Genomic DNA, 27987 nt, shown 5'->3' on the forward strand with positions numbered 1-27987 from the left:
AACTACAGAAAGAAGCAGGCGCTTTAGTTGTTAATGTTGCAATCATCTGGGCATGTTCTCTACCTTCAGTTTCTCTTATTTTCTCGGTTCCACAGAGACCTGTAGTATTTGTTTCTGGTTTTCGTATTAACACATCCGTTTTATTTTTAATTTGGTTTCAGAGTGACTCTTAAAATAAAGCAAATACTAGCAATAAAAATTAATTAAAAGAACAAAAATGCATCACTTAAAAAAAGGAACAGTTTATACTAAGGTTTCAAACAAATGTTCAAAAGTAGGTACAATTTTAAAGTAATTACATTTTAAAACCCTACAAGAAAATTCTTTTTCCCTTCTACCAAATGAATATTCTGCAAAGTTGTCTCCTTAGTGAAATTTCAAAGTCACCAAATGCATGGCTATTTAAGGGAACATGCTTTCAATCTGTGTCTGAGGAAGAGTGTGCTGGGAGGGTATCATTCAGATAAATAGGACGAGCCAAATCCTGAGATTAGTAAAGTGGCATTGTTAATTGTCAAGATGATGCTGAATAGACAGAGGCACTTAATTGCTGTGTTTGTGCTCCATTGAATCATTGTCTCTTTGTGTTGTTTTTAATTTGCTTTCTACTGTAACTCATGAAACTTACATTACTGCCATTAAGGTGAATTTTTTGAAGCTGCATCTGCTCATTGGTTTGCCGATTCCCTCTCTTGAAATTAGATTGATGTAGTGTTATATATTCATTCCAATCTAATGACTTTTCCAGAGCCCCAGAGTAAAGAAAATGGGTTTCATTAATTTCCCTAATAGCATCACTGAAAGACATGTAATGTGCAAAGTTAAAACTTCTTTTGTTTTTAATCTCTTAATGATCTCTTTTCCCTTTGTTCAGACTATCCTTAGTTTTACAAAAATAGAGAGGAATGAAAATGTCTCTTGGTGGATTTGTCAGGGAAGCGAGACTTCAACCATTTTGGTGGAAATGTTTCATGGCATCTTTATGTTCTCTACTGATGTTTATTCTGCTATTCAGTCCATTTATTGCTCCATAAATTGCAATGTGTATGGTTTCTTTTCTTTTTTTCCCCATCCCAAGGAAAATGAAGACCAAGTTGCTCAGCCGCATCCTATTTGGCATCCTGAATTTGTGACTTGATTCTAGATAGAAGTCTAGAAGTACCATTACAACAACAGGAATTATTTTCATTGTAGTGAAAGCAAGATCTTCACATGTTTTATTTCTCCTGACCTAACTTCACAGCTGGTGAACCCAATTATTTGACACACAAAGTTTTTACTAAATGTTCTGTTTGCTGAAAAGGGTTTCTCATTATTACAGTTATGCTCTGACTTGGACAGCATGAAAAGGGATAAATACCTTCAGAATAGGCTGTCTGAACCTAGGCTGTGAACCAACACCAGAAATGAGGTGTTTTCATGGCTTAGTTGCAGGACGAGGAATGAACAATCTGTTTTGAGGTGGCCCTAATCTTAATTCATCAGAGGACTTCATTCAGTTGAAAGGTGAGGTTAACAATTAATTATAGGCTTCATCAGTGTCAGGGCCAATAGTCTATGATCATTTCATGTGCCTTTTTTTGTACAAACTTAAACTTACATTTTGGACAATGAATGAAAACTAGGTGATAAATCACTGTCCAGTGTTGTAAATGTTTCCCATGCGTATTTGCACCACTATTGGGGTTTCATTCCAGAGAAGGAGGAACCTTCCATCATCTCTTGCAATGTAATTGTAAAGTTTTCTTGGTTTCCACTTTACATATATCTCAGGGTTTAGCTACGTCATGCCACAGAGTGAGATACAGTGATCTCCACACTGCCTCAAATCAACATATTTGGAACTACAAAATGACTGCCCTTACTTACATAGTAGGCTTGCAGACTCTGGTATGGCCTTGTACTGACATAGTTCGAATATGAATTAATATTTATTGACTCAGGAGCATTAGGGTGCCACACAGAGCCAAGTCAGGATACAAGGCAAATGCCAGGTGTTGGGGATGTTGCCAGCACTGCAGAAACTGTTCATCTTGAGCATTGTGGACAAAGGACCACTGTTTCCTCTGTGATATAATCCCCCAAGGACAAAAGACATGAAAATGCCCCTCGCCTCTTTTTTTACACCTGGACTGAAGACAATTGTCCTGGTTTCCACTGGGACAGAGTTAATTTTCTTCCTAGTAGCTGGTATAGTGCTGTGTTTTGGATTTAGTGTGAGAATGATGTTGATAACACTCCGATGTTTTAGTTGTTGCTAAGTAGCGCTTATCTTAAGCCAAGGACTTTTCAGTTTCCCATGCTCTGCCAGCAAGCAGGTGTGCAAGAAGCTGGGAGGGAGCATGGCCAGGACAGCTGACCTGAACTAGCCAAAGGGGTATTCCATACCATGGAACGTCATGCTCAGTATATAAACTGGGGGAGTTGGCCAGGCGGGGCAGATCGCTGCTCGGGCATCGGTCAGCGGGTGGTGAGCAATTGCATTGTGCATCACTGGTTTTTTTGCTTTTTTTTTCCCCTCTTTTTTTTGTTATATTCCTTTTCATTACTATTATTATTATTATTATATTTCATTATTATTATTGTTGGTATTATATTTTACTGTAGTTATTAAACCATTCTTATCTCAACCCAACAGTTTTACCTTCTTTCCCGATTCTCCTCCCTGTCCCACTGGGAGCGGGGTGGGAGTGAGGGAGCAGCTGCATAGTGCTTAGCTGCTGGCTGGGATTAAACCATGATAACAATAAATCTAGCTTAGTCAGGAGATGCAATGGGCATTTCATGTAGACAGTTCTAGTCCCAGTACTTCATTGGTAACTCTATGTCTGACCATCATCAGACTATGCTGAAGTTAAGAACGGAGTCCAGGCTTTGTCATTAAGCACTACTGTTGTGAGACAGTCACCCACCTGATAAGTATATCCTCTAGTGAGCAAAGAGGCATTAGAGGATGAATAGTGAGCCATCAGTGTTTGTGCGTTAGACATCAGATTTTCTGATGGGGAGAGGGAAAAGTGAGTGGTTAGTCACCTTTCATGAGATATTCCTGACTCTTGATTTTGGCTCTATTATTGTTTCCAAAACTATCTGAAAAGTTTCTCTCTCATCAGTTGAGCATGCTTCAATGTATTTGTCCAACTTACCTAATTTCCTAGCAAAGGAGTTTCTGATGATGTTCTACTAATTTGCAAGTTCCCAATTTTAGCACAACTTTTGTTATGCCATTTAGCCAATCCTTTTCAGTGAAAATTCACTGGTTTGGGAGAGTGGTAAACACCAATTGACCTACTTTTCCTATTATTTACTAGTTAAATTATGTACTACAGAAGCTTCTTTGACGTGCTCTCCGGTCAACTCCTGCATGTTCCAAATTTGGCTGAAGAGTCAGCTCATTAGTGCACTGTCTGTGCTTGTGTAGGAAGAATATCATCCTATTTTAGCATGATGTGTCTGACATTTTCTTTCAAATGGTATAATACAGCAAGAAAAACTAATCTTGAACTTGCTCTGCTCACCAAGTATAATGGAAAACTGTAATTATACCATCCTGAATCCGTATCTATTGTGAATTTTGTTAAAAGTCCCACAAGTCTACATTACACACTAATGAATATTTCAGTTATGACCTAAAGGAAATGAAGTTTGGGAAGGTTTCTCAACAGAAAGACAAGCAGAAACTCAATTCTGAATAGTTTGGTTCATACTTATGAATTATCATGGAAACTTGACAGTGGCAGGTAAATCTCACTGTATGAGGTCATGCATTCCTTCAACTTACCTGGTTATGTCATATTGTGATTTGTGATGATTCAGGCAATGTTTCTCTTCATGTAATGCTATGAAGTTCTCCATGTATTTCTCTGTAACAGCTTTGACCGATTTCCTTACAGCCATATGACTTTATGTGTTCAAACACTTTATAGTTATTGATTCCTATATCCATAGGAATAAATGTCATAACATCCACTTTTAGAAGGTCCCGAAAGTAAGAGACATCCACAAGAACAAAGATGTATTCAATGGGACATGAAGAAACTGGTCTTTGAGAAACAGTTTTGGACCAGGGACAAAATGTCCTTCCTTAGCAGTAGTACAACACGTCCAATACCTGCACAAATCTCAGTCAGTTCCTTCACTGTTTTGCTATGGAAATTATTTCCTACTGGTCTACAGAAGCAGTAAATGATGTTCTGTCTTACTCCAAAGCAGTGAGTCCATACTGGCCATGTTACCAAGGTACAGCAAAAGAAGGAACTTGAGCAAGAGTTCCTTCTTCCTCCTGCTTGATGAGGAGAATTAACTGCCTTATGAAGGTGAGAAGTATACTGTATTTTTAGCTATTGTAATTTTACACAAATGTGGTGCCAAAATTACAACCATGCCCAATACTTTTCATGGGAAATTCAAATAAGTACTGTCTTGTATATGTCTGGTTTTTATATGTCTGTCCTTATTCATGTGTCTGTAACCCTTTTTCTCTATTTAACCATCAAGCAGAGGCACAGATTTTACTGCTCTTCATTGCTCTGTGCCTTTATAGATCATATCTTCAGCATCTTGCCATTGTGTGAGTTGTAAGGACACTTAAAAGTAGCATAATTACCAAAAGTTCTACCACGGTCCAAGCCTTCTTAAAAACATAAAAGAGATAACAAAAGTAAAAACACAACACTTTTTTCTTCTAGTTGTTTTTTTTAACTGAAGACACACTTTAAAGTGTGTAATAGTATTTGCTTACAATTCTGTATCATCTCAGATAGTGGTCCCTCGCAGATCTGAAGGAATAAAATTCTAAAGTTTTAATGTTTTCTGTGCTTTAGCTTTATTTACCACATATGTAAGTTAACATACATAGATCACATTAGGATACACCATATTCCTATGCTTTGGCTACTGGATTAAACAGTTAATAGGGTGTTTATGATGCCTTTCATTTCTAGTAACACAAGATGGCTCAGAACTGCAGTATTCAGTCATTGTTTTGAGTGTGGATTTGGAGCATTCTCAGGGAATGAGGTATTTGTGCTTGGATATCTAGGTTGTATCAGAACTTCACAACAAAATGGAAGAGCTCTTTTCATTCCATACTTGATCACTTCTCTCACCCACTAAGATTTTGGATCTACCTCCATTGGAACTAGAGTAACAAAGATTACTCGGGAACAGGGTGGCATTGTCCTCATCCAAGCCAATTTTTTACTGGACTATTTAAAGTCTTTCTGAAAGCACAACACAAAAGGTAAGGATGTGGGTGTAGCTGTACTTCTGTCCTCTTTTCGATCGTTCCAAATGAGCTGATCTCAAAAGGTGCCTGCACCTTTTTTTCTTGCCTGTCTGAGGGTGGAATCTTGTGAGGGAGGCTTTGGCACCAGAGTAGAGTGGTTCTTCACTCTGTATTTCTGACTTCTAGGTTTTTCTTCCTTTTTTCAGAATTAAACTAGCTGTCAGGAATAGGTGTCTTAAAACAAAAGCATTTTAAGAATTGGAATAAAGCATTAGAGGGGATTATTTAAAATTGCAAGAAGCCACCAATCATATTCAGATTCACAGGAATGTATTCTTTATTAGAAGCTAAGTTTGATAACTTTCTTTTTAAGTTGCAGGGTAAGAAACAAAGCAGTTCTCAGTTGTTTGGTTCTCTCAGCTGTTGGTGAAAACCAAGGAGTATACAAGAGTTTTTCACTATAAGTATATTGGGCCACAGTTGGACTGGCTTCACTGGAGGCAACTGTTATCAAAGGATAAGTACGTTACTTGGGGGTTTCATTTTTTGCTGCCAGCCAAGGGCAGCACATTTACAATCAGTCATATCTGTAGTTACACTACTGCACCCATCTCTGCTGAAACAGAGCAAGGAAAAATTGCCATGGACATCAGCTCACTGCTAATCTTTGTCGCTGATCACATCGGCTGATAGTGCTACAAAAATACTGATATGGGCTGCAGGTTTAATATCTCAAGAAAGGATTCCCTGCAGAGATGTGTCAGCTTTATCAGCCCTAATTTAGATAGTAGCTGAACCATCTGTACTTGATTTGTGTAGACACAGAAGAATAAAAATCAGTTAGCAGGCAGTTTACTCACATCCCATTTCTCAGCTGCATTGGCTGAATCGAGTGACTGCAACCTTATAAGCAAGAAAAGACTTAATTTCTTTTATGAACCCAGATTCATATGCACTGTATTTTAATCTCAGCTCCACAATACTTAGGCTCACAAGGAGATTACTAAAATGAATAAAATTCATTGGATTATAAAAGGAGATAGAAAAGTTAAATGATCTGAAATACATTTTATATGAGACTTTCATTTTTCAATAAACATTCAGAAAACAAGTCTGTCTGTTAGAGGAAGGAATATGTTACTGCAGTGCAGGAGGTTTCAATAACTTTAGCCATTCACAAAGGATTATTGAGACATTTATGACTGAGGGAAAATGTTCCCCATCAAAATAAACTGAGATATGTTTTCCAAGATGCTAGTCCAAGCAACTGCTTGAGGGGTCAGAAAAGTTGCTTGGGAAGTGCTGTGCTTTAGCAGGGTCTCAATGGCTCTCAGTGAAGTGCAGTTATGTGAAATGTTTGGAGTTGGACCTGATGATACAAATAACTGTGTACATCACCTCTGCTTCCTGTGCTGCATTTCTGTTCCTCTTCTTCATAAATCCCATCATATCTTTGGCCTTTGGCACCCCCATCCTTTACAGACCTACTTTGGTATAAAAGACAGAACTCAAAGTTCACCTCTTAGTCCTACATGAATCAGTTTTTGAACACTGGCTGGTTTCAGCTCAGAGTGGGATATATGCTTTTCAGTCCTTGTGGTCTGGATTTTCTGTTGATTTTTTTCGTTGTCCTATGACTGTCTAATGTAAAATAATTGGTGCTCTTCAGAGCAGAACCAAAAGCCAGTGCGCTGTCTCCCAGTTATAAATGTTTCTAGCATAGGCACCCTGAGCACAAGCTGGAAGCCTTTCCCTTCTTTTTTTCCCCAAGGCTTGTGGTTTTTTTAGCTGGACTGTACTGTGAATCCAATGTAGACGGCAGCACCCCAAGAGCAGCTTTGATTCAAGGTCTTAAATTGCTGCGGGAGGGGCAGAAGTTGAGCCAGCTCCCCTTGGCTGGCTCCCAACAGACCATGTCATAGCACCTGGGCTTTCAAGGACTCCAGGAAGATCTGTGGATCAAATTGCTGGGGCCAAGAAGAGTTGAGCACCCAAAGCACCTACTCTCCATCTGGGCCTAAATGGCATTCCTAGTAAAAGAAACCTGAGATAAGGATAGAAATACACCCCAGACAAGTGCCTTAACTGAAAGCCCATTTGTCTTTGAACCTATTTCTTCCCTTTTGAAATGGATTTGAGGTAAAGAAGATGTTCAGCAGACTCTCTTTACCCTTTCCCCAAACTTTGCGTATGAGTTCAGGTCTGTTCACCACTGTATCCTGCTCTTCACACAATCAAGTTTAGGTACCTCAGCATACGTAGGTGCAAAGTTAACTAGGATCTTCTGCTATATTCATGAGTTGCAGTCTCTCAATGAAGTTCCTATTTGTGCCTGTAATTTCCATTCTTAAGTGTTACCTGTGCAAGAAAATTTGCACCAGTTTAACCTGATGTACTTCAATCAGTTCATCTCTGATTTTAATTGCTTGGATTAGTTTACAAAGGGCCACAAGCTAAATCAGTTTAAGGGAGATTTAAACTTGTTCAAATGCACTTAATGGGAGAGTTTGCACTGCTTTAACATGATTGATCTAGGTTTGAGTCACTTTTAAACTTATACAGCACTAGTGTATAGACAGGGTCTTGAGCTCTGCAAAGACATGACATTAGAAAGGTGAATGGCATTGCCTCTGATTATTTGAGGACTCAATCAATACACAGGATATGCTTAAGGATCTTGTTTGTTTTGCCAAGAATGCCCAGAGAACATCATGTATTTTACCAGAGTAGAAGGAGAAAAGAGGGAAAGTCTTAAAATTTAGCATTTGAAAAGCAGCCAGTCTGTATGTTTAGCTAACAGTTAACAAAGCTTAAATGAGCCCAACCCACTCTGTTGAATGACAGTGCAAAGCATCTCAATGGATTTTGGCAGCACAAAGGTGTGCTGCTGAGACAATATATACATTCCAGTGTGAAATAGATGCTGCAAATTAAAAATCTGAGCTTACTTCTGTAGAAATTAATGGGAATTTTGTCACTGACTTCAAAGGGAGCAGGGTCAGAAATCCCTTGCTATGTTGACTCTGCCTTCATTAGTGGCAGAGGGTGAAGGAGGGGAGCAGAGGGATGACTTTTTATTTGGATCTTACCAACTTTGCTTTTCCCTAAATAGTCTCCCTTTAATTTTTCAAATTTCTTTTACTTCTGAAACGTACCTCAAAATGAGAAGCACGTGTAGGGTGTATGACATAGTTACCTTTCTGGGTGGAGACTGAATTAGCCTGCCGTCTTGTATAATTTTTTCTTCCTCTGCTTCTTTTTAAAGAGCTATTTATAATCAGTGACAGCTAGAAGAGAATGTAGAACAGGACATCAAATGCCCATTGTGTTTACTTAAACATCACGTGTTCACTTGTTATAGAGAACTGATGGACACCTTGTCTCTGTCTTTAGTCAACTACTGTTAGAGTGTGGGACACTGACACAAAAGGAAGCTTTGAAAAAAGAAAATAGTTTTTTCTTATAAATACGACCTTACATCAGGACTAGATAGAAGGCGGGGGGGGGGGGGGGGGGCAAGAAAGATCAGATCAATGTTCTGGCTGGATTAGGAACAGCAGTTCATAATTAATTTAGCTTCTTGTTCCAGTCAGTTGTAGTGAGAATATAGGCATCTAGTTTGTAGACTTCAGGCCCACCTGAGGTCACCAGTGTGGTTTTAGCTTTCATATCATAGCCAAGAAAATGTCTATAAGCATATGTCATAGGCTTGCAGAATGACACTTGACACAATTCATTCTTTTGTGGTACTGTTTTAGAGAGTATGTATTTTCCTGGCTTAATCACTTGGCTTTGTCTCAGCTATTAGACTTAATAAAAGATTGTAACAGTGAACCAAATCCAAGTATATGCCTCCTCTGGTATTTTTTTAAAGCACTTGCCCATTCTCTTCTTGAACAATCAAAAACCCTCCTTGGCCAAATGTATACTCAACAGCTTGTCCTTTTGTTATCTCAGTGGGGTAAGATTTATCCCACAGAGGAGGCACCACAGCCTTACCATCTTACAAGACCTGGTCAAAAAGTCACAGATACAAAGAAGAAAGGGCAGCCTTATCAGAAAAATGAGATCCTGTATTTTCACTCGCTCTAGTTTTCACAGCGGAGGTTCAGCTTATAAACAAATGATGCAGCCTATTTAGACAAAAAAAAAAAATTTTAAAAATGTTACTTCATCTTCCTACTCATCAGACTGTTTTGTCTCTCTCTTCCTCCTTGTGGATTTTATAATCCTAAATGTTGGAACTCTGGAGCATGGACAATATGATATCACCCGTATGCCTGGCATAATCTAACACAAAAGTTAGACTGTCCATAGGAAATGTCAGTTTAGTGTTTTTAAGGAGGGAATGATACATTAAATAGTGACAGAGCGCCAGTTTTAGGAAAGAAAAATTACATGCAAACAGTTACCAAAACTAACACTTTTCAACAGGTTCAGAAATATCCTGTAAAGTGTGACACACTCAGGTGCTTGCTGGAATAACATCTCATGTTTCATGATGCGCTGGAAAGCACAGCCACTTGGTTTTGAAGCTCTTTATGAAAGAAAGGATCAATGCTTTTCATGAAAATTCCACCTTCTGGGACTGCAAACTGTGGTGTGTGATTAAAAATAATTCACCTAAGAGTTTCACACAGAAAGGAAAAGCTTGCAAGGGAACGTAACTGCCTTTGGCACAGACCTTGGCTGCTTTCGCCTAAACACAGACCTTCAATGACAACTGTTCTACTTCATCACACACGTGCCCTTTTTCACAGTGAAGGAACTTCTATCGTTCCCTTGAGCTAATGCAGACCCAAGGCATTTGCCCTGTGTGCTGCACTCATGAGGTCTAGTGACACACCATTAGTAACAGTGCCTAAACTCTAGTAAAATCTGTGCAGAGCACTTGTCTCAACAAAATATATTTCTGTTGAAATACTCTTTCAAAGCCAAAAAGTTTTATGGAGACAACAGTTCTGATGGAGCTTTTGAGGGGAGGAAACCTAAAATCACCTGAATTTAAAATCTGCCCACTTCCAACTGAAAGTGGAGTTTTCAACCTGATACCCTTTGGGGAATACACTGAAGAGTGGACAGAGAGCAACAAAAAACAATTTAGAAGCATCAAAGTTGTCATGTAATGAAACCTTTTTCCTCTAGCTATGCCAGGCCTTCCTGTAGCATTGATTTCATCTTGGCCTTGCTTTTTCTGTGCGTATTTACATGGGCCTAGAGTTAACAATTCTGACCTCTAATATATTTGAGAGATCGTGAATAGACCAGCTGCAACTCTGACAAGTTCTTAATTCCCTTTTTCAGCTTTCAGGGTGATATCTGTAGACTAGCACTCTTAATCTTTTTGAATATACAATTGCAAAAAAAAATTCTTTGTTATGTTTTTAGGGACTTTTCCTAAGTGGACTGCAGAACCATAGGACTCTGCACATCACAAGGTGAAAACAAGTGCTGTAGATTAATAACTTTGGGGGAAATCTGTCTTTTTTTCCCCTGAAATTACTTTGTGAATGAGGTCTTTTCAGATTATTTTCAAGATGAAGACCAAGGAAGGAATCAAAATAACAAGGGCAACACAGAGCATTTGGAGAGCATGACAGATCAAAGTTTAAAAAAAAAAAAAAAAAGTCAAAAAAAGCTCTGAAAAGAAAAGAACTTTTTTGACCTGCCCCCCAAAAATTCTATTTACCTTTGGGATCCTATGTTTGCAACCACAATTAAGAGTAGCCAGTGTCCTAAAGAATGGAAATTCATTACTGGAAATAGGAAAGTCTGTGGCCAAAGAGGTGAGTGAATGCATCTATTACATCTACACAGACCACTGGCCTCTACACCCCTGCTCAGTCCCAGTGTCTAAATATTCACAAGTGGGAAAAAAAATCTCTGGCTTTGGTGTTTTTCCTCTTCTCTATTAAAGCTCGAGTCATTTTTTTCATCACTGAATAGATTATTTCTTATCTTAAGAGCTTTTCTAGTTTAGATGATGTCCTATGAAAAATCAGTTTTGCATCCTCAAGTTCATAAACTCCTGGACCTGTCTATAATGTCTTTACTCCCCACTTTAAGAGACCACAGCTGAGTGCCCTATAGCATGACATGGGTAATATTCTTGTCAGTCAACATGCTGTCAATCAAATCCTTGTTTCATTACTTCGTCTTTGTCCTTTTGGCAGAAGACATTCATCTTCCTTACAATCAAATTTTGTGGTGCCAAAGGTCATGCTTTCTTTTTTCGGTCTTCATGGCCCTTCTTATGCAAAAGCCCTTCTCAAGTGAGGCCCATGCAGTAACTGGCACATATCTCTCAAACTTAGAATGGTACTTTTTGGTAAACGCAAGCTGAATGTTCTCATCAGCGTCACTGCTCACTGATGCTTAAAATGAAAGAATTGCATAGGATGATTGCTCTCCTCTATTGCTTTTCAATTTTATTCTGTTTCACATTTCACACCTGCAAATTGTATCCTTACTTTTCTTCCCTGAAAGGGAAAATCCCCTCATTTCTCTCAATATTGGAAACCCTTCCTTCAGCATTTCAATAGACCAATACACAGAGAGGTTGATTCTTTAGGTCTTGGAAGCACCATGTTATTTAGTGCAATCAGGTGCATCCTGAAGGCAGTATGAAATACGTTACTGATTTCTAAATTGGAGAGACCAGTAATATCTAGAGATCAGTGTGTTTTTCAGAAATAGACAAATGCCCTTCTCATCTCCTCTGGTTAGTTTAGACATTTTGTTTCCTCTTCCTCAAAAAAGTGGTATTTAACTTTTATCCTTACATCATTCTGTATGATGAACAAGTTTCTGGTACCTGAGTACTGGATCATGACTGGAATATTATCCCTTAATACACCTGTTGTTTAGCACCAGCTCCTGGATCTATGTAGACTGCATGGAAGCTTTGCAAAAGATGGGATTGCTGGAGGTGAACCTCATCACAGCAGGGTCTTTTTTCTGACCCAAAACATGTACTTTAGTTCACATCCGCAGCTACTGCTGTTGCTGCACCACCACAAGCTATGACAACGTAGCTGCTTGGCACTCCGCAGTGCTGTTGCCTGCCCAAACAGCCCAGCAGAAAAGGCATATGTTGAGGACATCTGCTTGTTTTCTGCTCTCTTGTTCCTCATCATGATATGGTAGTGAGGCCTATTATGAAGGATATCTGGTCACTAGAAAACTGGTGGAAACAACCAGTTTCATGTACTAGTACTGTTTTTCTAATAGTTCCAAGTCGGGACCAGCTTAGATTGAGACCAGAGATGCAAACATAAAAAACCTCAGAACCCCATTATTCATGCTAGAAGCCACCAGTCCTTCAGCATGTATGGGCAGTAGCAATCTGTGGATCTCATGGGCTGTTTCCATACTTCCACTGAAAGATACTCCCTTTCATATGTCTCCTTCTACCCTACCCTTCATTCTATATAGATGGTTTCTTGATTGCCTGAAGACTGTCAGGGAAGGCTCAGTGTATACCATAACCTACCAGGTGTATTTGGGAGTAAGGTTGCTGCACACACTGAAAAATCTGTTTCCTATATCACTGTCTATATTTGCATATTTGCTATCTGTCACATTTCTCAGAGTGGACCTGAGGTAGGCTTTCTGAGTCTCCATGCTCTGGATCATAGACAGACTGTCTATGATGATACAACAAAGGTTTTCCATTCACTGCACAAAATGGAAACTCATTAACCAAGGAACAGGCTCATCACAGCCAATAATAAATAACTGTGGCAAAGAAAAATGGTGTCCATATCATACAAATAATGCCAATACAAAGATAATAGGATCATCAAAGATGTTACAGATGGGAAAACTGCTTTTCCTCATCTACTATATGATGGATTTCTTCTCTGCAGTATATATGACTCATCACGATATCAATTTCAACCCTTATAGCTTCAAGTCCCCTTTGGGGGGAAGGGGCATATAGAAAAATATGCTGAGTCTTCAGCCTAAAAATTCCTATACTGTGGTCCAGTCAAATGAACTGGAAAGGACTATGATTATTGTGCTAGTGACTTTAGGCTATTCACTTTTTTCTTTGTTTTGAAGGTTTGTCTACCCAAAAAATTAGTAGAAAGATCCTTACTTAACTAAGCTCTCCTGATGAACATCACTGAATAGGGACTGTTTATCACAATTAAATGAACACATTGAATCAGAGAGAGACCCCAGCCGGGTAGCATCCCACAGAATTCTTCTCTCTCCTTAGCAGAAATGAAGAGGTAACATAAAATGATGTCATCTCCACAGCAGATGTAAAAATAAAATGAAGTCTGGAGCTTTAAAATTTCCAAAAGACCATTTGTGCTGGTTTTGGCTGGGATAGAGTTAATTTTCTTCACAGTAACTAGTATGGGGCTATGTTTTGGATTTGTGCTGAATACTGTTGATAACACAGGGATGTTTTAGTTACTGCTGAGCAGTGCTTACACAGAGTCAAGGCCTTTTCTGCTCCTCACCCCACACCACCAGCGAGTAGGCTGGGGGTGCACAAGAAGTTGGGAGGGGACACAGCTGGGACAGCTGACCCCAACTGACCAAAGGGATATTCCATACCATAGGACGTCATGCTCAGCATATAAAGCTGGGGGAAGAAGAAGGAAAGGGGGGGACATTCCGAGTGATGGCGTTTGTCTTCCCAAGTAACCATTACATGTGATGGAGCCCTGCTTTCCTGGAGATGGCTGAACACCTGCCTGCCGATGGGAAGCAGTGAATGAATTCCTTGTTTTGCTTTGCTTGCATGCGCGGCTTTTGCTTTACCTATTAAACTGTCTATCTCAACCCACGAGTTTTCTCACTTTTACTCTTCTGATTCTCTCCCTCATCCCACCGCAGGGGGAGTGAGCGAGCGGCTGTGTGGTGCTTAGTTGCCGGCTGGGGTTAAACCATGACACCATTACAATTAAAGTATGTACATTCAGTACAGGGCAATTTCCATCTGATCACAAAGAAATAATCAAAGTGCTCTTAACTTATAATGTTCTTTCCCTCCCTCTTTTCTTGTTGGTTTAATCCTCAAGGGTTATAGCATTTTGGAACCATGAGCACTTGCATATTCTGAAATAAAACTTCTATTGCACAGTGTAAATTATTCAAGACTAGAGATCTAGGGTCCATTTCCTGTTGACTGACTGTGAGCAGATCCGCATAAGCAGTCATGATTGGCTCTTTATTTTCTCATTCTAATTGCAATCCCTTTTCACATGCAATTGCTTAGTAAAAAGCATACAGCACTTTGACATAGCCATGCCTGGGAAGATGATTTAATAAAACAGGACTAAACATGCCAGAATTTAAACTGCTGGGACAACTGATATTTAAGTTGATCAAACCAAAATAATAATAATTTCATCAACATAATTACTTTGTCCACCTCAAAATTCTATATATTTTTTAGTTCTTGTCTTCCTTCTCCTTCTTATCATGTTGAATTCAAGCAGATTTTAAAACAATATTGCTTCAAAATAGAATATCAAAATATTTAATTTTGAAAATGTCAACATGAATTTTTATTGAAAAACAAACATATTTAAATGTATTTTGACTCAGACTTTTAGCCATACTTCAGCATGAATTCAAAATAACCTCAGACAACTGAAATTTCATTTTTCTGCAAGGAACAGCTGTAGTCACAAGTACAAATGTCCTGCTATGACTTTGCCAGCACTTCTTTTTTCAGTCTTGGCTGCAATAAAGTAGTGCATGAGGGCAAAGAAAAGAAACTGAACCAGTTTTGTAGTTCTCTAAAAAGAACATTTTGAAAATGTTACATGGCATAATCTAAATTTGTTTATTCAGTCTGGTGCTGTGACAGTCTATAGGTGTGATTTCTGTTTCAGATGTCCCTTCTCATATCTTGTTCATTCTCACAGTATCTTATACCTTTTTTCTTCTATGCCCGAACATTCCTCTCCTTTTCAATGAAAAAAATACTAGTACTTCTCCTTCCCCCATCAGTGTCTTAACGTGAAATATCAAATAAGAGACTGAAACATCATCACCTAGATTAAATTATCATTAGATTTGGATTATATGAGACAAGTCCCATTATCAAGATACAGAGTGAAAATAGCGGCATCATTTTAGCAGGGCGAAGCCCATATTTCATGGCTACAGTTCATCTCTGGTTCCCACAGAATTTCTTTTTTGTTCTAAAGTCTTTGCGATCTTTCTCTGTGTGTGTTTGCACACTCCTCTAAGCAAGTGTCACTGTATAAAAATACTTTTGTTTCTCACAGAGTTATGTCAAAAAGAACCACTGATATCTTATCGTCATGTCAGACTCCCAGTGTTTATGGAGAATCTTCTACTGTGCAACAGCCTTCATGTTTCTTATGTGCCAAGCAAAGAAGTTAATTCATGTTGGTTGCTATGTCCTAAGGGCAGAAAGAAATGGAGGCATTTTAGCAGTGCATCCCATGAGGTTGGCAGAGAGCAGTGGGCAGATTCCAAAATTAACCTTTAAAGAAGAGGTGGGAGACCTCATAGCTCTTCTCTAGTATATTTAATTCCAGCACTGTCCAGAAAAATTTGCTGCTTCTCCTATTGCATTCTTGTCATTGATATTACCAGAATATCCTACACGTTTTACTCCCACCTGACACTTTACATGTTGTTTTCCCTGTCTGACCCTAGGGATACACATGCTTCTGCTTTTCATCTCTGAAGTTCAATCAGATTTCTTTGTTATATTCAGATGTCAGTGTGGATAAAAATCCATTCCTTGCAAAATGCATTATTTGACTGGCAGAAGAAAATCACCTTTGATTTTGTTAAAGCTCCTGCTAACGCCAATACTACTGTTGAATTTTATCCACATTTCACATATACGCTGGGAAAGAAGACGAAATGTCATTCCTCACAAGAACATGCTTCTAGAAGCCTTTCTCCCAAGTGTTCTCCCCCCAAAACTTTTCCCTCCAGGCAACTGTGAGATAAGAGACTCTATTGCAGAAAAACACTGTACTGAATTGTAGAAAATTGTAGACATAATTATCCAAACTGTGCCCTAACACTAGTATTCAAATAACAAGTCATAAGTTATTCTTTCTACCTCATGCTATGTATTTCTCAGTTACCCACTGAAATTGTATTTACAATGCCACCAGCATAAACATTTACCATCAAACAAAGATGAACGCATAGGCCGTTTTATAGACTTATTTGTGAATTGTTGAGTCTATATTAGGGTCCTCCAATAAGCTTTGGGTTTTACAGGCGATGAACACATGATCAGAAAAAATGAGCATTTGCCTCTGCCCTGAACATATTATAGCATTTAAAAAAAAAACACAGGTAGAGAAGAATTCATTTCTCTTCACAGGGTTTGAGTGAATTCCAAACAGAATTAATAGTAAGTTTTCCATTAACTTAAATGGAGCTGGAAAAGATCAATGCATGGGCTTTGCACTTATAATGGCAATGACATTACACTTGCTTTGAACAAAATAAGGAAAAGAATTGAATCCTGAAGTCTCAATAAGGCAAGATGAGTTGTGGATTAAATTCAGATTCAAATTAAGTTTAATACACTGGCATTACATTGCTGCTATGACTTGGTACACTGAAAACATGTTAATATGTTTCAGAGAAGCTGTAATGGAGTCCTGACTCTGCCAGACAGATCAGCTGGATCCAGTTGGACTTTGTCCTTACAATAAGCCCTCTAAAGAAGACCAAAAAGATACCTGAACAGGCGCTCCTGCTACCACAGTGGGAAGGAGAGTTGTGGAGACCGACTTCTGCCAGCAGAAGCAGTTGCCCCCTAATACATCACAATGGCATCTAGCATTTATAAGGCCTATTTTGTTTCAGTTCAAAATATTGGAAATATCTTGCATTGCTATGCCTGCTGGGAGAAGGATTTTACTTATTCTGCAGGCTACTGCTGGGCCAGATGTTCATAAAGTTGGTGAGGAGACAGACGATTTCATGATATTTCAGACAAAAAAGAATGAAAAAAATTCCCACCTGGAATTTTAGAAGAGCAATTTATGGCATTTTACTGTAAGAAATGCCAAAGAAAAGCCCACCGTTTGGACTCTGGTGTAGTTTAGAGGTCTCTGAGGAAAATAGCCTTGGTGGTTAAGGCATTAAGCTGAGTGTTTAGAGTCCTAGGCTGAGCTTCTGGTGCTGCCCCATATTTCTTCTTTCTGTCACATTAGGCAGTTAATCTCTTACTGCTTGAGTTCTTCTTCTGTAGAGAGGGAATTACTACAGTCCTTTGCCTCACAAACCACTGTTAGGGTGATTTCAGGAGAGAGCTTAGGTATCCGGATCTGGTTGTGATCTAGTCCCCAGTGCAGAAGTGGAGAATTGAGGGAGTAGCATCAGTAATGCATCCACTTTAACGTTTGCTTATGACAGTTTCTACAAAGAACAGTCTTTCACCCTCTATTCTCTATCCAGGTATCCATCTTGCAAACTCAGTGTTCCTCTGTCCTTTCCTGATTTCAGATCTGACATTGCTCAGTATTAAGTTTTACCTTCTCATCAGACTCCAGAGGCAGCAACAATGCAATCCATTCTGCATTAGGGAAAGACATCAGGCATTTAGACGTTGGCTTTAATCAGCATGGCAGAATAACATTACAGAAGAGTTTTCACTCTGGGAAGTAACATCATTGGCCGAGTAGTGCAACAAGCTGTGTGCCTACTGGAGCTGGGATCTAAACCAGGGTCCTCTATGCATGAGCCAACCTCTGAGTAGCATTTTCAGACAGGGAAAGGTTTGAATGAGAGCTCGTGGCCTGTGCAGTCTTGCACAGATGTAGCCTGGGATACTTCACTGGCATGAGTAGGATTTTGCAGGTTTAGAGACAATCTTCTAAAAGAGGCGTGACAAGCCAGTTTCAATTTTCCCATCAAGTTGCTCCAAAACTTCTTTGAATCATTATGTTAATGATGTCAGATCAAGATTTGTTTCACCGTTTTATGTCCATGGAAAGTTTTATGTGTCTGTCATATTTCATTACTTTTTATTTAATTTTTAAGAATTTATCTTAAGAATTTCAATATTAAGCCTCAGGCCCATAGTTAGTATATATACTGAACCATACATACTGGGTTAATGTCTTAAAGTTGAAAGTCACAGCCTATCTTGCCGTATGTTTACACAAATGGCTGCAGACCGAATCCTTGCACTGGCTGCCTGCCAGCACTATGCTTCCTCCACTCCTTACTGAAGCCAAAGAAGTAGAAGGTGCTCAGCATTGCACTCCAGGCCAGTCTGGTGCTCTATATTATTTCTGAAATACAAGCTAATTACTTTTTGAGCTACCTTTTGCCAATATCTTGGTTTATATAAAGCATGTGGTGATAGCCGGTGGTATATGTGAGAAAGATAGCTAGAGCTGTTACCTGGACCTAGCTACTTTGTGATTTCACAGCTGAACTCACACAGCCACCCTTTACTTTTTCTCAGCTTTATGTTATATTTTCATGCCACCATCAGTGGGTTTCCTGCCATAGGTGGCATTTCTTTATACCCCGAAGAATCTTTACAACGTATCATCCATGAGATTAGGAAGTTACTGAAGTAAATACAGACAGCTGTGTGTGACAGCTTTGCAAATGAATGCTTTTGCTGGACAGTTAAGCTTGTAACCAGGGCACTCTGTATTTCATAACAGTGGGGAGAAACCTTGTTTAATGGGGTTGTTAGATTGAGGATAAAGGTATTTCGGGAGGAGATATGCATATTATTTTGGAAACTCTAAAAAATGTAGATGGTAGCTTCTAAGGAAGGCTAGCAAATTGTCAAGGTGCGACTCTAGGCATTCACTGTCGGCTGCTGTTGAGGACCGATCCTTAGGCAAGAAGTTCCCTTAGTCTGAAACAGTTTGTCCATTTTCATCTGTACTCCATCTTTTCTGTAGTAGATGAGATCCGACTTATACTTTTGGAAATAGTGTCCATAACCCCACACTGCTGTCCTGTCACTGCATTGTAAAGACTCAGCAAGACATGGTACTTTATGTATGCGTTTATTTAAAGCACGTTATATATCAAAAGATCCCTGAATTTATGGCAGTTTGGTAATCAAGCCATTTGAATTAACTTGATCAAAAGTGCAATAAAGGAGGTTTCATGCAATCCTGGCTCCTACTGTGTATATTGAGCGTGAGGAAGTCTGTCCTCATACTCTAGTCAAGTTACTCCACAAGCGAGTTAAAGATTTATTTTAATCACATATTTTACTGCTTACACACATGCTTGTGCATGTCTAAAATCACACTTATAGTTAGCCCAGTGTCTTTCAATTTTTATCAATAATAATAAAAGCTGCATATCCCCACAGAAAAGGTGTCCCTTTGCTCTCATTTCTTCATATTATTTTCAAGCCTTTTGCAATACTGATTCTCCCAGGAGTGAACACTACAAAGATCTAGCATCAGCTTTGATGTAATATATCATAAACTCAGTCCATATTTCATGCAGGAAGCCTCAGAGACTGATAGAACAACTCTGTGTTGTTCTTAAATTTCCATGGATACAATATCCTGAGGTGTGCAGTAGGCCCATCTGATATTTAGGGCTGGTTGCTTAACCTTTGAATCTAGGCATCATGCTGGTACAAAATGGAAAGGCAATAATTACCAGAATTAGAAAAAATAATGGGAATTTATTAATGAATCATCTTTCCCCTGAAGCTGTACTGTAGCAAGAAATAATCACAATAATAAGGAACAGTGTTATTATTGGACCACATTATGAACACCAGTGATTTTGTACCAAGCTTTTACTGTCAGGGGAATGGTTCATTAACCACAAAGAACACTTCACATTAGGGTTTCAGTTTATCTGGCCAATTTAGACATTGTTTAAGTAATTTTTAATTAAAATTGGGATTCTGCATTTTGGAATGGTGTACTGGTTCAAAGGCATTATAAGCACAATTACTACAATCAAGTTGTTAGTAAATGTTTTTGTTCCAGATAAAGGTTGGACACTGGTCAATCTGTTAAGCAGCCATTCTGGCCTACCCTGCAGTTTCAGTTCCAATTAGGAGGGGGGTGGATGAGAAGAGGAGGAGAAGGACAAAACCTTTTCATAACATAGAAGTTTTTTTATTTGGCAAGGGGTAAATAAAGGAAATTCCCTGGAAAGTGCATTATAGACAGGGAAGGAAGAATTTTGGTTGTAACCTTAATATCAAAAACTGAGTTCTTTTGATCAAGCCAGCTGTATGTCACATTTTTGCTGTGGTAAATATCCTTTAGGGGATGAAATTGAAGCTGGGAAAAAAATTTCACTTACATTGTTCACAGTATTTCATCCCATTACAGGATAATATAAAATTAATGAAAATTGCCTTTAGTCTGGAGAGGAGCCCTAGCCTCCCAAGCACCAGGCAAGAAAGATGCCAGTGCTGTATTTTAAGGAGGATTCGGATTAAACCCCCAGTCAGTGTAAACATCATATAATTTCATGGACTTCTATGTCTCAACACCTGCTGAGGATCTGTCACAACTGAAGTGTGGGGTTCACACCATTTTAGACCTCATTTAAAATGGGAAGCAAACGTAATCCATGACTGTAGGTACTTTTTCCTGTAAATAAACCAAACTGTACATGAAGATATGCCATCAGTATGAAATACTAATTCAAGTTCATTAAGATCAGACATCAGTGAGTTTGCTGTGAGTGTTCACACTGCTTACACTCACCTGGCAGCCAAACTGAGCTCAAAGGGCCAGCATCACTTTCAAGATGGATGCAGTCAGGGAACCTCACTGAGCTGCAACTCATGTCTTGTGGTAGGGGCACTGGAAGGATATAGGCTGTGTCTGCATGAACTGGGGATTCTGGTGCAAGCAATGCCTGTCTAACTATGATGTCGTTAGAAACTGCGAAAAGTCAGATTAAAAAAACTTTATAGGTAGAAAGAGTCTTTCTAGACTATAGACCTTCAGGCTATAACAAACTGTATGTGGGTGGAGGGTAGAATGATGGCCACTGTAATATTAAAAAACTAGACGTCAGAAAGGCGCTTCAATGTACCTAATCTGTCATCCTTCTAAGCAGTGCTGAAGCACATGCTTCAGGAAGTGGGTGCTTAAAATTAAGCATATGCTTCAATTTTCAGTCCTGAAGAGGAATAGGTTTTTAAACACGGGTTTTAGAGAGGGGGATTCATGTTGTGGCAAACTTGCCTTTCTAATTAGCCAGACAAAACTGTTGAGTTCATCAGCTGTGAAGCTGATTTACACCAAAGGTATCTAATTCATTTTCTTCCTCTTGAGATTAATCGTGATAAATCTCTTCCAAATGTGCTAAATAATGAAATGAAATGAAACATATTCTTCATGCCTAAACGGATGGTTTCTTACATCCTAATGGAATATTGTTGAAGAATTACAATAGACAGAAATGGTTCAAATATACTTGTTAAGAAGTAATAACAAACAGGTAAAGAAAGACCACAGGGACTCCACTAGGCCAGTTTCTCTTTGATTTCCTCATTTTAATTCACCTATTTTCTTCACACTATTCCCTTTGCTTTCTTCGCTAAAGAAGTAATTGAGATGTCCTTTGAAGATTCTAATGACTCCTGAAGTCATATTTTTGTTGTAGTTTATTTCACGTGTGTGTTCCTCCACAGGAAACAGCTGTGTCTTCTAAATGTGAGAGAAGACTTTTTAGAGATCTCTGATGGCAAAAGAAGGGGTAGGGATGGGGGATGAGTGTGTAGGGGAGATGTGAAGGAGAGAAAATTCTGATGGTTCTATTTACTGAATGTATTTAAAATGCCTTTCCTTTCAGGGAAGCCGAGAGGCATAGCCTGTGATGCTGTTCCCCTCAGCCTTGCTGCACTCAATGACTGTTGACTTGGATAATGGAACAGGGAAGTAAGTGCTTGTCCCACCCTAGCTTTAGTTTTGATGTCACAAAAACCTTATACACACACAAGTTAAACAGGATTTCCCCTTCCTTAGAGAGGTTTAGTGGAGTAAATACATCCAAATGTGCCCTCTCTGAGATGTTCTGTAGACCTAGTCAGCTTTCCCATTTGCTCTGACATTAGAGTTTCTTGAGGCTGTCTTCTTCATCAGGGACTCTAAAGTTACTCTTAGTGGTAGGGCTTCAAACAACACATCTCTCAGCTCCTAATTATATAAGCACATCTATCATTTCTTTCCTACAGGTAGTTTTCTCTGAGTTTTTCTGGAGTGTCCTGTTCTTCTTAACATCTCCTTCTACCCAGTGTCCATTAAATGCTCCCTATTTGCAGTACTGTTAGTGGCCTTGGAGATCAGACTCAGGTCTCCACTTGTCTCTACAGAGAGCTGCCTCTAATTCCCATTTAATCTGCATGACAGGCAGCAGACCTTGCCTCTGCTATCAAAAAGAGAGCTCTTCTATCTAAAAAACAACATATGACAAGCTCCCAAACCTGGGAGATAAAAATTGGCATCTAAAAATAAGGTGCCCATGTTTAACAGCAGGGGTAATAACAGAACAAGTTGCATAACATAGTAGTAAACAGTTATAGATAGTTATATGATGCAGACTGATACACACAAAGCAAACCAGAAATTTAAAAATCATGGTCGGTAGCCCAGAACAGAAGAGACAGTAGCATGAGATGGTGAAAGACAATCCAGAAGTCAGGAGGATAAAGTCTCCCACTGGAGCATGAGGAAAAGGTGGTAAAAAAGAAACCAAGGTGTCAAAACAGAATCAGATGTTCTGATTTCTTCAAAGTCTTTTGTGGCAGTTTTCAAACTGGTATCATGAATGCCAATCAGATGTGGGCACCTAATTCAATTTATCTTCTTTGAAAGTTCCCAGAATGCAAATCTATCCAAATTAAGAGCCAGAAAAAGAGGTGGTGGGGGCTGGAGGAAGAAACACAAAAGCTTAAAAAGATTGATATTTCTTTTCACTCATCTTCTTCTGTATGATGAATTGAATTTCTGTTAGTAACTAGGCACTTTTGCAGACGCTTATTTAATGTCATGCAGGGGAGAGGCAGTAGGTGTGGGCAAGAGAGGTGAGTCATACCTTGCTCAAGAGGGAACCTGCTGTGATGTTCATAATGCACTGAATTAAGTTCAGAAATGTGAAAGATTCTTTTTCTCTTGTTCCTACACCTTTTCTTTTCTCTGGTCTGACAGACACCCAAATTCATGACAGCTTCTTAATACTCATTTGTACCATTGATAATTAGGCCTGAATACAAGTCTAATTCTGAAACATGATAAATTGTTCCTCATTTTTACATAAATACAGTAAAAATTTATTGTCTTATGTATGTGTAGTTGCCTGGTGCAGAGGCAAGACCTCCTCTCTGCAGTGAACTGGGAACTTGGCTACCTCTCCCAGCAGCAGTCCAAACTGGCTGCAGCGTATGTTGTAACAGTCTCCAGATTTAAAGATGCGAGGGCAGTCATCTGGCTGTTTCTTTACTGGAACATCCTTTTCTGATGATCTGAATAAAAACCAGACTGTTTGGGGTTTAAATCAGGGGAGCCTGTACCACCACAGTGCTCTGTCATTATAAGACTGGAAGTTGTCTGGTATCCTACATTGCCATCTGGTATGTAGAAAATAGGAGATTTTGATGTTTGAGGGAAAAAAGCTCTGGCAAACTTATGGAAGAGGTATGATTTGTTTCCCTTGTTTCATTATAATGATTTGTAAGCAGATTCAAATGTCATTTGTAAGGTTCAAACTGAAGTTACTTAAGCAAGGAGGAAGAGAGGGTTGGTGACAGGAATGAAAGACTTCTCTCTTTCGAGACCCTACTGGGAGGCCCTTGTGAATATAAGCCATCAATTCAAATTAAAAATAAAAGCTGCAGTCTGGGATGTTTTATGGGGGCACCACCAGGCCTTAAGTTTCACTTTCTCCCTTATTTATTTATTTTCTCTGTGAGCCAGTTGTCCATGCAGAACATGACAGTTAATTACACCTCTCTGTTTCCCTCTGACAAACAAAGCACAAGTAATGCCAGCAGGGATTAAACTGTTTGCTTTTGGTTTACAAGGAATTAAAGCATGTGTGCAGTAAATTTTCCCATAAAGGTCTTTCCTAAAGCCATAGACTGGGGAAATAATATTAGCAGCTAACACTGTGGACACAGAGCTCAGTTCAACAACCTTTAAATAAACGTCCAATATGTTTTCCCCTCCAGATGGGCTTTACTCAAGGTGTGTCTACATGGGCTTCAGCAGGCTGATGTCTACCCGTGCACCCTGCCAGCCAAACACGTCCACATCCGCAGCCAGTCTGAGAGCCCCAGGCAGGTTCATGACCCAGGTCTAGTGCTGCACTGACCACAGCTTACATTGTTTCCAGGTCAGAACCTATTTACACCCACCCAGCTCTAGGTGCAAGCAGGACAGCACACACATCGCAGCAGGACTGCGAATTCAGTTCTGAATTCAGGATGTTTTGGTCATGGGCGTGCTCCCCGTAACTCTACCACTTGCTTGTCTTGGCTGAATTACCTCCTGTCCAAATGCTCTTTTCTAGTTGTTTGTAACAAGACCTGATATGTTCAAAAGAACCAGGTCTCCGTGAGAAGGCTGAGGAGCCACTAATGGGGCCGATTAATCTATCTACAGCTGGTTCAAATCTGTCCAATGCTGTCGACCAGAGGAAGTGCCGTAGATCGATCTGATGGTATCAAACAGTATCTTACCTAAACTCTTATTAAATCAGGCCCATAGGAAGTTAGTTTCCTACGATGGCCGTTTTGAAGAAAGTCTGCTCCAGTCCGTTTGTGCAAGGCTCAGGCTGTCTGAGACATGGGAGATCACTGCTGAATCAGATCTCTTGACAGCTGTAGGAAGAGGACCCCAGGTCTAACCAGGCCTGAGTGCTGGGAGCCCCTCCTTCTGAGCAAAGCAGGTTCAGTTCCAGCACAAGACTGCTCTGAACACTCAACAGTGGCCTTTTCTGCAAGCACAGCAGAAACCCATCGGCCCTGCGTGGGGTCCCTGGCAGGAACATCCCCGGAGAAAGGGGGAGCGGAGGTGCGGAGGGGAACTCAGCTGAAGTCACAAGCTTGACAGCTTAAAAATGATCAAAAATCGTGCTTTAAGTGACAGGGACCAGGAAGAGGGATGAAAGGGGATTGAGAAAGTGGGCTATGTGGTGGGTTGTCTAAATAAAGTGCTTGAGCTGTAAATGGAGTAATTCTGGCAAAAAAACTACACTCCACCTCTATAGGATTACCCACAGAAGAGCCACATGAAGGTAGCAGCATAGGGGAAGATTGCTAATGCTTTAGATTTTCTGTGGAAAACCAAGAATCAGTGCCAAAAGATATTACATGTATTTTATCAAAGAAAAATCTAGAAAGGATACACAAACACAGATTCTTGCTCAAGAAATCCATAATCCATAGATATCTGGAGCCTGGGAAAACACAGCAGGAAAAATACCATTGTATGTTTGTCCTTTTCTAGCACACTGGCTACATAATTATGCACGCTGGAAAATTCCTTTCATGCATATTTTGAAAATAAAAAGTAGTCTTTCGCTTCAGATTGTTGTCAGTAACTGTTATCGAAAACTTGAAATCATTAAGGAAAAAAAAAGAAGAGAAAAAGAAATTCCAGAGCACACTTGTTTAAGGTGCAGGGAGACTGGAAAAACCAGCAACAGATTGAAAGGAAAAGGCACTGCAGGTGTAATATTTAATGGAGTGTTAATTGTGCAGTGGCTAAAAATAAATAGGCAGCAGAGAGATTGTTTTTGGGTGAGTGGCTGATTGCAAGTGCTAAGCTCTACAATTAGCACTAAAAATGAGCTCACTTTTCTGTGCTGCAGTTTGTATAAGGAGTTAGATGGACTTCTCTGTGCAAACTCTTATCAAACACATACTGAGGAGGATAACAAGCCACAGGCTGTGGTTTCTGGTAGTCTACCTACTATTTATTCTAGTGTTTAGGAATATGAACCACCCCTTAATCTCAAAACCTCATGTCTTATATTCAACGTGAACTGAACTTCTGTTTAATGACAAACTGAATTATTTCAAGCAGAAGGGTAAGAGCACTTTAATTAATTAATTAATTAATTTAATAGCACTTTAATTGTTAACATTGGTCCCTATTCTAATGATGATCAATAGGCAGGAAAGTCTTTTTAGTGTTAGAGATTTGACAGTGTATGTTAACATACAAACTGTGAGACTCACACCTGAGGATCACCATACGGTATATTTTATCTCAAATTGTGCTTCAGGTTTAGAGCTGAACAAGCTACACCAAATTAAGCCCTTCTTCTTTATGCTTGCAAAATATTCATCATCTACAGCAATGTTCATTAATCCCAATCATTCAATGAATGTTTTTTGCAAATGCTGCAAATCCATGGATTGTTCAAAAGTTCCATTTTGTGACTATTATCCTGAATGTCTTCTGTTCTAATTCTTTATTTATAGTTTGTGTTAGCTGCCTAAAATGATAAGATAATGTTTGTGTTGCATGGCCATCTATAAACCGCACGAGGATTTGACAAGGTGACTTTTGAAATTTCCATTGCATGCACATCTGCAGTTGGATTTGCATAGATGTTCTTAACTCCTTGCCTATTACACTGCAGTGAACAAAATTTCATTGCCGTGAGTATTTTGACAGAGCAAATAAAAAGGCACAGAAGCTACAGTTACAGCAACCATATAAGTGGATGCATTAGATAAAGCAGTAAGTACCATTGAAGCAAATCCTTTAGTTTTATTTGGAGCAATGTCTCTATCTACTGTTTTTGTCAGATTTCTGCCATGATTTTGTCTCTTGCATTAATTTTGGAATCAAGCTAGCAAAGAAAACAGCTAAAGGCACAAGCAGCTTTTGTTTCTTGGACTGGTCCGTTCATTTGGAAATGAATATACATGAGTAATATGCAGACATGACACACATAAACGTACATGAATAGCCTGCTACAAAGTTTTTTCTAAATCCATCACCCCTTGTTCTTCTTTAGATTCAGGCATGTTTGGTTTGGGTTTCCCTGTACCATTATACCAACCATTCTGTTATGGATAGATAAATAATACGTACTTATGTGTATATATATACATAGATTTCTTTATAAAAGATGATGTCTGGGTAAAAATTTTGGCCAGTATGGTAGCCCTGATATAACTGTACATTAATAACAATTAGTATTGTTATTAATTAACAATTAATATTGTTATTAAGGGGCTGATCCTTGCGAAAAACACTAGTCATTTTTTAAGTTACTCCTTTAAGTAAATAATGTCACGGGTTGGTTGGGGTAAGGGAGTCAAAGGACTAGGTCTTAAACTTGTGTTGTTTATTATTTATGTTGTTACTATTGCTATTTAAAGATACTCAAGTATAACGCAACCCCTGGTTATATTTCTACGAGAAGACATTTGTATAGATTTGTTTTTTCTTCCAGGAAGAAATGCAGGATTACCTGTCTCAGCTCCATAACAAACCTCCAGTAGGTATGTGCTGCGTCCTGTTGTTGCTGTGAGAATACATTTCTGCTTGCCTGATCTTCTGTTTTCTCATCTGCTAAAGCATCAGGATGTTGATGCTGAATATCACTTGTGAAACATCATCCTGTAAGCACAACAGAGTAAATACTTTCAACTGTTTGCACTTGAACATGCCTGTCCCTTCCCCACAAATTAAGTGAAGCTGATAAAATAGACTGGAATGGCCATCTATTGGAAACACAGCCCACTGAAAAGGTCAGAAACCTAACAGCATTCTATAATTCACAGGAGGCACAAGACATTAAAAGTTACTGCCTCA

Source organism: Gymnogyps californianus, chromosome 7 (assembly GCF_018139145.2).
Source record: "Gymnogyps californianus isolate 813 chromosome 7, ASM1813914v2, whole genome shotgun sequence".
In the NCBI taxonomy this organism is placed as follows: Eukaryota; Metazoa; Chordata; class Aves; order Accipitriformes; family Cathartidae; genus Gymnogyps; species Gymnogyps californianus.